This window comes from Myotis yumanensis, unplaced genomic scaffold (assembly GCF_028538775.1).
Source record: "Myotis yumanensis isolate MYYU_CA2020_CCGP unplaced genomic scaffold, mMyoYum1.0.hap1 SCAF_7, whole genome shotgun sequence".
In the NCBI taxonomy this organism is placed as follows: domain Eukaryota; kingdom Metazoa; phylum Chordata; class Mammalia; order Chiroptera; family Vespertilionidae; genus Myotis; species Myotis yumanensis.
Window position 1 is genome coordinate 4,848,659 of NW_027223758.1, and position 11,176 is coordinate 4,859,834.

General features: G+C 57.3%; 1 protein-coding gene across 2 annotated transcripts in view; it reads right to left on the reverse strand.

Annotated features, from left to right (window-relative positions):
* PHACTR3 (phosphatase and actin regulator 3) overlaps nucleotides 1–11,085 on the reverse strand; it is a 150,489-nt gene extending 139,404 nt beyond the window's left edge. The window contains exon 1 of one of the 2 annotated variants that reach the window (XM_070421364.1): nucleotides 10,996–11,085. The gene's annotated coding sequence lies outside the window, so the exon portion shown is untranslated. Of the gene's footprint in view, nucleotides 1–6,094; nucleotides 6,116–10,995 lie in introns of those variants that run through there. The other variant, XM_070421366.1, reaches the window with a different exon arrangement.
* Nucleotides 11,086–11,176: the final 91 nt, after the last annotated feature.

Below are 11,176 nucleotides of genomic sequence, written 5' to 3' on the forward strand. Positions count from 1 at the left end.
CTCAGAGGCACCGAGGAGGCTGCCTCCCGTCCCCTACACCACAGGCCATGTGGCTTCTCCTCATCCGTCAACAGAAACAGAATTAAACCAGCAAACTCAAAAAAATAAATAAAAAAGAACTGCTCAGGCCAGTGTCGCTGTCCACGCTCTTAGGAAACCAAGTGAGTGGGACAAGAGGGCAAAACCCATTCCAGGTCAGAGAGACAGGAGTGAAGACAAAGCCACGCCCACTGAGTAGGTGATAAGGGAGGGAGCCGCGCCCTCTGCTGGTCACGGGAGAAACTGCGCCCAACTGCATGCTTCCTGCCTTTGAGTGTCCCATCGGGTCTGAAGCTACTAGCCCGCACCATGTGACTGCAGTGACACTCGTGAAGATGGAATGCCAGCAACTGAGAACGGACACCCGAACGAGCCCTTGCAGGTTTCCTGTAACAGGAGCAAACATCCTACAGCTTAAGTCTGAGTTGGTTGGGTATTCATTTACTTGACATGTAGCTCTCATCATGTGTCAAACACTGTTCTAAGAACTTTGTAATTATTAATACGACTAATGCTAAAAATTAACCACACATGGTAGGTGCTATTAGATTCACGTCCTGCAAGTCAGAGGCAAAGTCCTTACTTGCCCCAGCAGCAGGGACAAGGTCCGCCCAGGTCCCCCCAGGTCTGCCCAGGTCCGCCAGGCCCTCTGCTCCGCAGCTCGGGATGCTATTGCATCAAACACATTCTAAGTGGCAGATCCAGCAGCCTCGTGCCTTTCTGGATCCCCCTAAAAGTCACTGACTTGATGATGATGAGGGGGAGGAGCAGGAGACGGCAGTGGTGGCATTGAAGGATGACTGCATGTTTGCAGCTTACCGAGGATCTTACACAGGGGGTATGAATAAGGCCGATACAGTGAAAACAACCTAACCCCAAAAGGCTGGCCAACAGGATATCCACACTAGGAAATACTACAAGCAGCTTTTCTGAATGACATGAATCTGTGTATTCGAACATCACTGGAACTCACTACTTCCTGGGAGAATGGGTAGGCTGCAGCATGACGTAATGATCGCCCAGCAGTCACAGACACCCCCGCGTTCCCTCCGCCCTCCACAGGCTCAGGTTAGCATGAAAGTGGCGCAGGGTCTGGGCAGCTCTGTCCTGGACCGAGGGTGTGTTGCCTCCAGGAGAGAGGAAAGGGCTGGGCCCAGGACGGGGCCATCGCCTACCACAGGCAATGCTTCTGCTCCACAGGACAAGGAGGTCCCACAGCCTCCCACGCTCCGAATGCTCCGACTGAATAAAAAGGCCAAGGCACAATCCATGTGGACAGCACTGCTCATGCCGGAGCCCTCTTTCAAAGAAGATAATTCATGTTTCAAATTGGTCTGTGCAACCCAAGCCCTTTCTCCAATGCAATGTGGGCATTTTAATATGTTTATTGGATTTATATTTTAAAGGGACGTCCCTTTTCCCACGGGAGACGGCAGAGCCAGACTTACAGACTCCCGGAGGGGGTTAATGCCACCAGGCCCCGTCACAGATGCAGCGGGCCCTGCATGTTTGCAGCGTCGCGCCTGCTCCATAAATCACAGAAAACCCATCAGGCTCGGTTTACAGGCAGTACTTTCAAAATAAGTCATAAGTCCTGGGGCTGCAGCGATAACTCCAGTGTCCACTTGCTGAGAACGATAAATAACGACGGCTGCGTTCAGATTTTCACAGAGGCTGCGGTCTCTTTGGGGGCCCACGATTCCTTAAGCCGCCGTGCACTTTGCAGCTGGTACATCTACTGGGGTTCTGTATTGGGGCAGCATGATTTTGGCAGTTAGATTCTGGCACCTTCGCCAGTCTCTATTCTGTATATGATAGCAGTGCCAGGGATTCCAGTTAATATTCGTGTCTGTTACTAGTCCAGGGATGTGGGGTGCAACAGAAATCACTCCTGGCATCTCACACTGCAGCATTCAGAACCCCTGGCCCTCCTGGCTCTCTTCAAGGGCTACTTGGGGGACCCATGTTCACTCAGGCTGTGGTATAAAACGGAGGCCCAGGATTTTAGGGAAGTGGGCCCCGGAGGGCTGTCAGGATGGAGTGAAGGTACAGAGATCCACTCGGGGTGGTTTCAGCTCCTGCCAGAACCTTAACTCTCAGCAAAGCTGAGAAGCTGGCCTTCATCAGGAAAGGCACGGGCCTGAAGACCACACAGATCCACCAGGCTTGATCCCAGAGAAACATCCTGGAGAACTTCAGGCCCTGCTTGGGTCTGATTGATGGACTCACTCCTTCGTTGATTCATTGACTCGTTGTTCAACGAGTATGTGCCAGTCATTCCACAGGGGGAGGAGTCCTGGTTGGTACTCAGACAACAGCACGTGCAAAGGCCCTGGGGTGTGCAAGCACTGGGCACTTTGAGGAGCTAAGACAGGGAGAGCAGCATGCGGTAAGGGTGGGGTGCAGGCCCCAGAACTCAAAGGGCCTCATGAACCATGGGAAGGAGGGTGGAGCTATCCTAGGAGGAATGGAAAACCCAGGAGCGTCTCCAGCCAGGAGACAGAGTGGATTTACCTTCTCTCTCGGAAGGTTCTGGGTCCACGGGAAGTAGAATACAGTGGAGGGTGGCAAGGAGGGGCTGGGAGACAAGGGGGCACATGGGGTGCTATATTCAAGAGGGAGATGGAGGGAGGCAGCCTGACCCAGGGTGGGGCAGTGGGAATGCAGAGCAGTGGACGGAACCTGGATATGTTGTAACTGTACTCAGCACCTCCAATTCAAAGGTACCCCGCAGCTAACCTGCAATCAAGGAAAAATTCCTGCACACAATAACTGTTGAAATGCAGACGATTACCAACTGATTCATGTGCTCTATAAGTTTGAGGGAGGTTTCCGTTTTAATGTCAGGATTCCTCGCAGCAGGACTCAGCTGTCCCAGCCCCATGAACTTGCGCAGCTGATGCAAAGAGGTCACATCACAGTGAAGTCACCCCGTGTGTACCGAGCGGCTTGCTGGGGGCAGACCCGGCTGGTCCGCTCACCCACAGTGTGGCCAGCAGAACTCTGATCCCCCAGGACTCCTGCCCCGTCGCTCGACCAGACACTGCCCCAGGCCTGCTGTGAATGCTTTGCTCAGGGGGCTGGCTGAGGGTGGGGAGACCATTCTGGACACCAGATGGCCCTGCGGAATCACAGGACCCACAAAGCGAAGGGGAGATGGGTGGGCCATGGCAACCCACCGGCAGGACGGGCTGCTTTCTGCTGCCACCTCCTCATTTCCAAGGCAGGCAGCTCCCAGGAGCCAAACTGGGGGCATCCAATTGGGTCCCTGAATTAGGCACTAAGAACGTCACTACCTTCCAGAACAAAAGGTAGAGAAGAGAGTTGAGTTTTATGGCAGGCAGGAGAATAAAACGACTAAGAATCCAAGCTCGGCCCAGGGTCAAATTCAGCCCTCAGCTGTGTGCCCTGGACAAGTCAGTCCAGCTCTCTGTGCCTCCGTTTTCTCATCTGCACAATGGGCTCACACCTCACGTGCAGCTGAGCAGGGGAAGGAGCAGACCAAGGCCAGGCTCGTCCGCGTCCATCACCGGCTCCTGTGACCACCACTGTCCCCACAGAGACCTCTGGTGGCTCCTCAACGGCCCCACTAGGTGACCCCCACGCACACCAACACAAATGACAACTGTGAACTACTCTGTACTGTTACTCATGACCACAGTTCTCCACACCTGAAGTCACTCCCATCGACAAATAACAGGACCGTCTCCTTTAGTTTTTACTTCCCTAAAGTTTAACCAAGAGGCAAAAATAAATACATACATACATACATACATACATACATAAATGGAGTTAATTTACGGTGAATATTAGTGGATTATAGGAAAAAGCACAGACAGCAAAGCCATTAAAATAAAAGTAGAAACTGAAGTTTGCAGCCCACCTCTGCTGCGCCAGGGTCCTCCCACCCGAGTGCGTGCGGGGCGCTGCTTACAGGGACTTAGCCATGGACGGCGGGTCACACTTGGTCAGACCGCTGCGTGGACACGCAGACCTGCAGTCCCTAACATGCAGGAGAGACCTCATGGAGGGCACGGTCTCTTCTTAGTCCTTCCCCTGGGAAACCCACCATTCACACGCCTGTCGCCGCCAGGGCCACACTGGTGGCAGGAGGAGTCCAACAGGGACGCCACTGACAGACGGAGAGCCGGGCGGGGAGGGTGCGCTGACTGCCAGGCACCCGCGGGATCAGAGGCGCGGGGTCAGTGCCCGAGAAGAGGCTGCAGGCGGCTCAAGCGCCCACCTGGAGTTGCTCTGTTCACACGTGTGCAAGTCGTTCCAAACTGCATGGAAGTGTGATGTGCTTCCAGGAGGCTGCAGGCGCCTCCTGAGCCCGCTTCCTGGTATTCGAGAGGGAGAGTGAGGCTGGATCTGGGGTTCTGGTGCTAAATGCTGGGTCTTCGGGGAGAAGCCAGAGACTCTGCGAGCAACAGCCGCGCCAGAGGGACGACACTCCTGTGAGCCTGGGGGTGGCTCCGCGGGGTGTGGGGGGCCAAAGGGGGAGGAGGAAGGGCCTCCACCACAGACCTGCTGCTCGTGCTCTCAGCAAGGCCGAGAGATTGACAAAGCACCTACTATGTGCCAGGCCCTGGGCTACATGTGTGCGCATATCTGCAGCATCACTAACAGGCCAGTAAGCAGACGAGTTGTGCAGGGGTCCCCGAGTCCTCCGGTTCAGGGGTCCCAGGACGGATGCCCAGGTCAGACACAGTCATACTCACACTGTGACTGATGACAGTGAAGGGACGCGAGGGCGGCTGGTGCACGGGGTGAAGTCCGGGGGAGCGGGAAGCTTCGTCTCCTCCCACTGGAGTCGGACGAGACGCCGGGATGCACCAGATGCGCCGGGTGTGAGGCCCTGAGGAGCGCTGTCTCCCGCAGGCATGGCGGAGACCTGGCCCCCAGGATGTGCACCTGGGCAGGGCCCGCGGCACCCGCTGCCTGGCGCATCCCCAGATCCCAGACCCCGGCAGGCAAGCGGTGTCGGCATAAACTGTGCACCGGGCTTCCCACTGAAGCCCTGCATTCGCATACTGTCCTAGGAAGCAAATTACAGTAGGTTTGAAAGGAAACGTGAAGAAAAGAGCTGTAAGCTCCTTACCAGGGAGCATGGGTGGAGGCTACTACCAAACATCCTGGTTTGCCCGGGACTCAGGTGTGGGCGACAGAAGGGCCACACACTAACCCTGACAAGCTCCGGGGAGGCCAGCAGGGTGGCCCTGGGCACTCAGAACCGAAGGCCCCGTGGGATGGTCTGGACACACACGTTCCTCACTCGGAGCCGGCCTGTCCCAGGCCTGCAACCTCCCTGACAAAGGCCAGTCTTTACCGAAGAGAGCCTGGCTCTTGTCTGTCTGCATCTCAGAGAACAGACCTTTGCGATGTCGGGGTAAAGTCCTTTCCAGAGCGCTCAGGGCTCACCCCTGCACAGCCCAGGGGCCACAGGGCCCATGCTCGCCCGTTTCGGGAGCACCACCTCCTGGCGCCCTCCATGTGAACTGCCCTGAGCCCTTCAGCGTAAAAGAGGTGTGTCTCTCCCTCTTGCTTTTCATCCAACCTCTCCCGCCTCCTTAACCTGCCCCCCCGGGTGTCGTGCGACCCCCTTAGGACTCCCCCTTTGATGCTAATGTATAAAATATGCTGCAAAACTGCCAGCCTCCAGAGCATGTTCTCGGTCCCCTGAGATTTTGCTTCCCTGCAATTGTCATCAGTTTGGCTTAAATAAACTCACAAAAATTCTCTAGTTTGGACATTTCTGATGTGGACACAGGGGTCCTTGGGATATGGATGCCCAGAGCTAAGGCCAGGCCATCCTGGGCAGACTAGGAGAAGGTGCCAGAAAAGATTGATTAGAGACACAAAATGATAATGAAAAAACATGATACATTTTACTGCATCAAAAGTGAAAACCTGGGGGTGTAGCGCACAGCACAGTGACGACGGTTAATGGCACTGCTTTGCAGATTTGAAAGTTGCTAAGAGAGTAGATCTTAAAACTTCTCACCACAAGAAAAACAGCTGTGACTCTGAAGTGACGGATGTGAGCTAGACTTACTGTGGTGGTCACTTCGCAATAAGCACACACATCAGGTCATTGTACTGCACACCGGAAGCACCATCGTGTTACATGTCAGTTATACTAAAAAACAAAACAAAAAAACCATCTTTGCAACCAAAGACTCTGTAAAGCAAGTCAAAAGGCAAGCCACAGAGAGACCAAAAACAGCAGCAGACAGGGTGAGAGTCCAGGACACATAAGTAGCTATTGCAAACCAATCAGAAAGAGACTAGCAACCTGGCAGAAACGTGGGCAAAATGAGAAAGTGAAATCCCAGCAGTCAATGAGCATCAGAAAAAGCCTCTGGAGCAACCAAGGGAATGCAAATTAGTCCCAGGAATTTCCCCTTTTCTGCTGCAAGACGGCCCCTGTGAGAATCTGCACCTTCCAGCACCTGGAGGAAGGGCACCTCGGCCACCGCTGCTGGGAACAGCTGAGCGCCCACGGAGAGCGGTACAGAGGCCCCAGGAGTCGAGTGAGTGTGTGTGTGTGTGTGTGCGTGTGTGTGCGCGTGTGCGTGTGCGTGTGCGTGTGCGTGTGCATGTGCGTGTGTGTGTGTGTGTGTGATGCTCACGCAGGCCCACCCCCCTGTGGAGCAGTTCTGAGAACGACCCCCACGGCCACCGGCCTCAGAAAGGCTAACACAACAGTGGAATATCCTACAGCAATTAGCAAGACTCTATTAACCCAGATAAACCTCCAAGACACACTGAACAGAAACAATGCGTTTCAGAACAGGACGTCCTGTTTTCAGATGCCATTTCTTTAAAGTCCTTACAGGAAAGAGTGCTGATAGGCCCCTGAGACCCAGCGCAGCGCCGGAGTCTGGTGGGCACCCTGCACTCGATGGTCACCTGGGGGGTGGGGGGTAGGAGGGGGAAGGAGAGGAGGGAGCCGGTTCCAAGAGGTTGGCCTCGTTTAAGGTCTTCACTCCTCACTTGGAGACAGTATTCAGGAAACACTTGTGTCATTATTCCCCCCCCCCCCCCCCCAAAAAAGAAACCAGTTGCCTGAATAGAACACATTAGGAATTCACCTGACAAATATTACGAGTGCCAGCTGTAGGCCAGGCCTGGTCCCACGCCTGAGGACCATTCATGTCCCTTAAAACACAAATGGAGCCACCACCTTCATCAGCTAAGCTTACCAGCAGACAGCAGTCCTTACGGTGATGGGGGCAGGCAGATACACCTGGGTGAGGGACAAGCGGCAGGAAAAGTGCCCCAGGCACTCACAGCCTTCTACTCGCCTGGACTTGCCATAGGTGACCCCAGCCTGTGGTTCGAGGTGCATGTCAGGTGAGCACAGGAGGGCCCCACACTGTCAGGGTGCAGCTGGAACCCTGCTGGTGTTGGCGATGTCCCGCGCTCTCTCTCCATCTTCTGCCAGCACCCCCTGGTTTTCTTTGGGAAAATAAACTGGTTTGCCCGGGACTCAGGTGTGGGCCACAGAAGGGCCACAGCTCAGGCCTGTGGGGCCGGTGAGCTGGCCCATAAGCTGGGCCTTAGCCGCCCAGCTCCCCCCATTCCCAGGCCACAGTGATGGGGTCAAAGATGGGCAGTGTGACCCAGCCAAGACCGGGGCACACAAGGGGACACTAGCTGGAGCCCCCGAGGCTGCCTGGCCTTGGACACCCAGTTTCCTGAGCTGACAAATGCTCCTTTTGCTTCCAAAGGTCTGGTCACTTGCCACCGGAAAAGCCTGCTGGTCCAGCTGGTTGTCATTAGGATTTCAGGAGAACCGGGCAGCTCAGAGCCCACGTGGGTCTGGAGAGTCCCTGCCCTCAGGGAGCCTGGCCCAGCCCTGAGCTGGCCAGGGAACACAGCACCGCTTCCAACTGCCTCAAACAGCCCCAAAGACACGACTTTTAATGAGCATCAGCTGACATGTGTCATGATATCATCGATCATGCCTTTCCCTTCCAAAAATTTAAAATTAAAAAAAAACTCATTTGGTGCAGAAATATCCCAGTACGAGTCAGAGCTTCCAATCAGAAGTCGAATTCTGGAAGAATGGCTGGCTGATTTATTCCTAAATTAAAGCAGCGCTGGCCACAGAAATAGCACAAGGTCCCTCCACGACCATCCCTCCATGACCATCCCTCCAGGGCTGGGAACTGGGACCCGCCCAAAGAGAGCTCTGGGAAGTGGTGCACGAGTTGGGAGCCAGGCTGCAGGTGGCTGCTGGACAAATCCTCGTGGGCACAGGGGGAGAGGGCCAGGGGACCTCCCCAGGTCCAGCCGTCAGCATGCCCAGAGCGGTGGGCACACAGCTGGGCTCTACCCTGGGTCCCTGATGGCTCCAAACCAACATTTGGATTTAAACTGGGGTCTTGCCTGCTGCCACACCGAGAGACAGAAATTGAGCCCCCCTCCTGGAGAGGACAACATGGTCCTGAGGGTCCTCCGAGGGGGACCACTGCCCCCAGCTCCAGTCTCAGACATGCCCACTCCACAACCTCAGGATGTCAACAGGCCTCTCCAAAGGGGCACAGCCTCCTCCCACCAACCCCTCCCCCACAACCAGCCTCCCTCCTCCTTGGCCAAGCCTTCGCCCTAGGTGCTTAGACACGGCCTGGGTGGCTTCCTGGCTTTCAGGCCCCCAGGGCATCAGCGGGCCCTATTGTCTCAGCCACCTGACCTCTCTGTCCAGAGAGGCCGCCCACTGAGCCCGCTGGCCCTGGACCACCAGATGCGCTCTCTGTCACAGACAGCAGGGGAAGCTAGTCCTCCGCCTAAAGCCCGCCAGTGGCCTTGGACCGCGCGTGTGAAATGCCCATGGCTTACCCTGGACAGAGTCCAGGCACCCACCCACCTCCTGATGCACACAGGTCTGCAGCCTCAGGACCCTCTCCGCTCCCCAATTCCCATCTCAGGGCCTCTGCCCCTGCTCTTCCTCCTGCCGGGATGCTTCACCCCCAGCCTCACGTGGCTCCCTGCTTCTCCCCACTCAAGTCTGTAGCCAAACACCCGTCTTTGCAGAGCCTTCCCTGGCCAAGCAGCTCACAATCTCAGTCAATGCCACCTTGTACTTGACTTGTCTTCCCCGCACTTCCCTGCACTAATGATCCTTTGGTTTTGTTTCACTGCCTTCCCCCTCTGTCCCTCCCCCCCGCTCCCGTCCACCCCCGCCCCCCCGCCAAGAAAAGCTCCCTGAGGCCAGGAAGCAGACCTGCTTGCTCCCCTCATCCTGGCATCTAGGTCAGTGCCTGCGCCCTTTTCAATGATTAATAAACATCTGATGACCCGCAGCCTAAACGGCCAGCTTTCTCAACTTGGCCAAAGTGGGTTAGCTGTGGCTGAGCCTGCCACCCTCACAGCCTAGACAGCAGCCACAGAACTATTTTAAAAACTCCCAACAATGGAAAGGAGCGTGTGCAGCAGGAGCTGTATGTCCACGGGCAGACCACACCCTTGCAAGGGCTCTGAATACACGGCGAGCAGCTGAAGGTCAGCATGTGAAATGTCCTTTCTCAAAACCCAACCCCAGTGGGCTAGCGCCAGGCAAACGCAGCACCCAAGCATTGCAGGGGAGCTGGGAGTGGGGGGCCGAGGCCCCTGGGGAGGAGGCCAGAGCAGCCCTGGGTATAACTGGTGGCAGCAGGCTGAACCCTGGTGGGGCCGCCTGGTGCACCCAGTGTGCTCGGGTGCTGGGGAGGGAGCTCCGTGCCCAGTAGAGGGTGTGTGTCCTGGGGTCACCGCTGGACCCCAGAGCCGAGGACAAGATCTGACACTTAGTGGGGGCACAGAAGGGCCACCCATCCTGTGCCAGGGGCCTGGGTGCTCCATTAGTAAGTGCCCGGAGCTTCGCCATGGGCGGCTCACCCTCGGGACACCACCCAGGAGCTGGCACACAGCAGGCTCTCAATGACACCTGCTGGTCCCAGCAGCCCCAGTGCCCTCCCTTCTCCTCCTGTGACTCCCTGTATCTCTCCCAACTCCACACCCTGACTTGTACCCTAGATGGTTCTTGTCCTTTTTCTTTTTCTCAGGGGCTGTCCTGGTACCTCAGGATGCTCAGCTGCACCCCTGGCTCCTCCCCACCAGATGCTATAGTAACTGGGGGAGCTGTAGACAAACAAAAATGGGGGCAGGCATAATCGCCCCTGTTGGAGCCACTGGTAAGAACCACGGACTATGGAAAGCAGAGCTTGCAGACCACCTGTTCTGGAATCACCTGGGGCGCTGGTCAGAAATGCAGATTCCAGGAAGCTGAGGGGCAGCCCCTGAGGCCTCCAGTTTGAAATAAGTGCCCCCAGGACATTCTCCCGGAGCCAGTCTGCAAACACCGCCTCACTCTCCTGCCCACCAGGGTTCAGCCTGCTGCTCACCAGTTACACCCAGGGCTGCTCTGGCCTCCTCCCCAGGGCCTCAGCCGCTCCCACTCCCAGCTCCCCTTCCCTGGACCAGGTGGGCCCTCAAGGTTTTCCAGCTTCCTCGGCCTCTCTCCGGAGCTCCTGTCCCTTTAACTGCGGCTGGGCCCGCTCCAGGGCCAGGTGTCTACCTGCGGGGGCTCTGGCCACTCCCGCCCCGCACAGTTGGAGGCCCGCTCGACAGAACACGCGTGGAACTCTCACTGGGTGGCGAGCAGGGCTTCTGTGATCCCAGCTGCTGCCTCACGACTCAAGTATAAGATCGCCCCCCTTACAGATGCGGAAACTGAGGCACAGAGAAGCCAAATGCCCTGAGCACCCACCGGCCACGCAGCTGGCCATGGGGGGGTCAGACCCCAAGGCCAGCGCTCCGGACCGCTGCGCGCACCGCCCTTTTCAGGGGCCAGGGGCGCCCGCCCAGGCTGCAGGGGAGCCCGAGCCAGCGGAGCCGGGGGCGCAGCAGCGGGTATCCCGGCCACCCCGCAGCGGCCAAGGGCAGGGCGCGGGCTCCCAACGCGTCGCTTACCTTGCTCCGGGCCTCCGGCGGCGGCGGCGGCGTCCCGGGCCCCAAAGGCGCGCAGCAGCGAGCGCACGGGCGCCGGCCAGCGGGCGCGCCCCCCGCCCCGGCCGCGCATCCCGCCGCAGGGCCGCTCGGGGCTGCCTCCGCAGGGCCGCCCTGCACCGCGCGGAGCCCGGGCTGCGGGAGG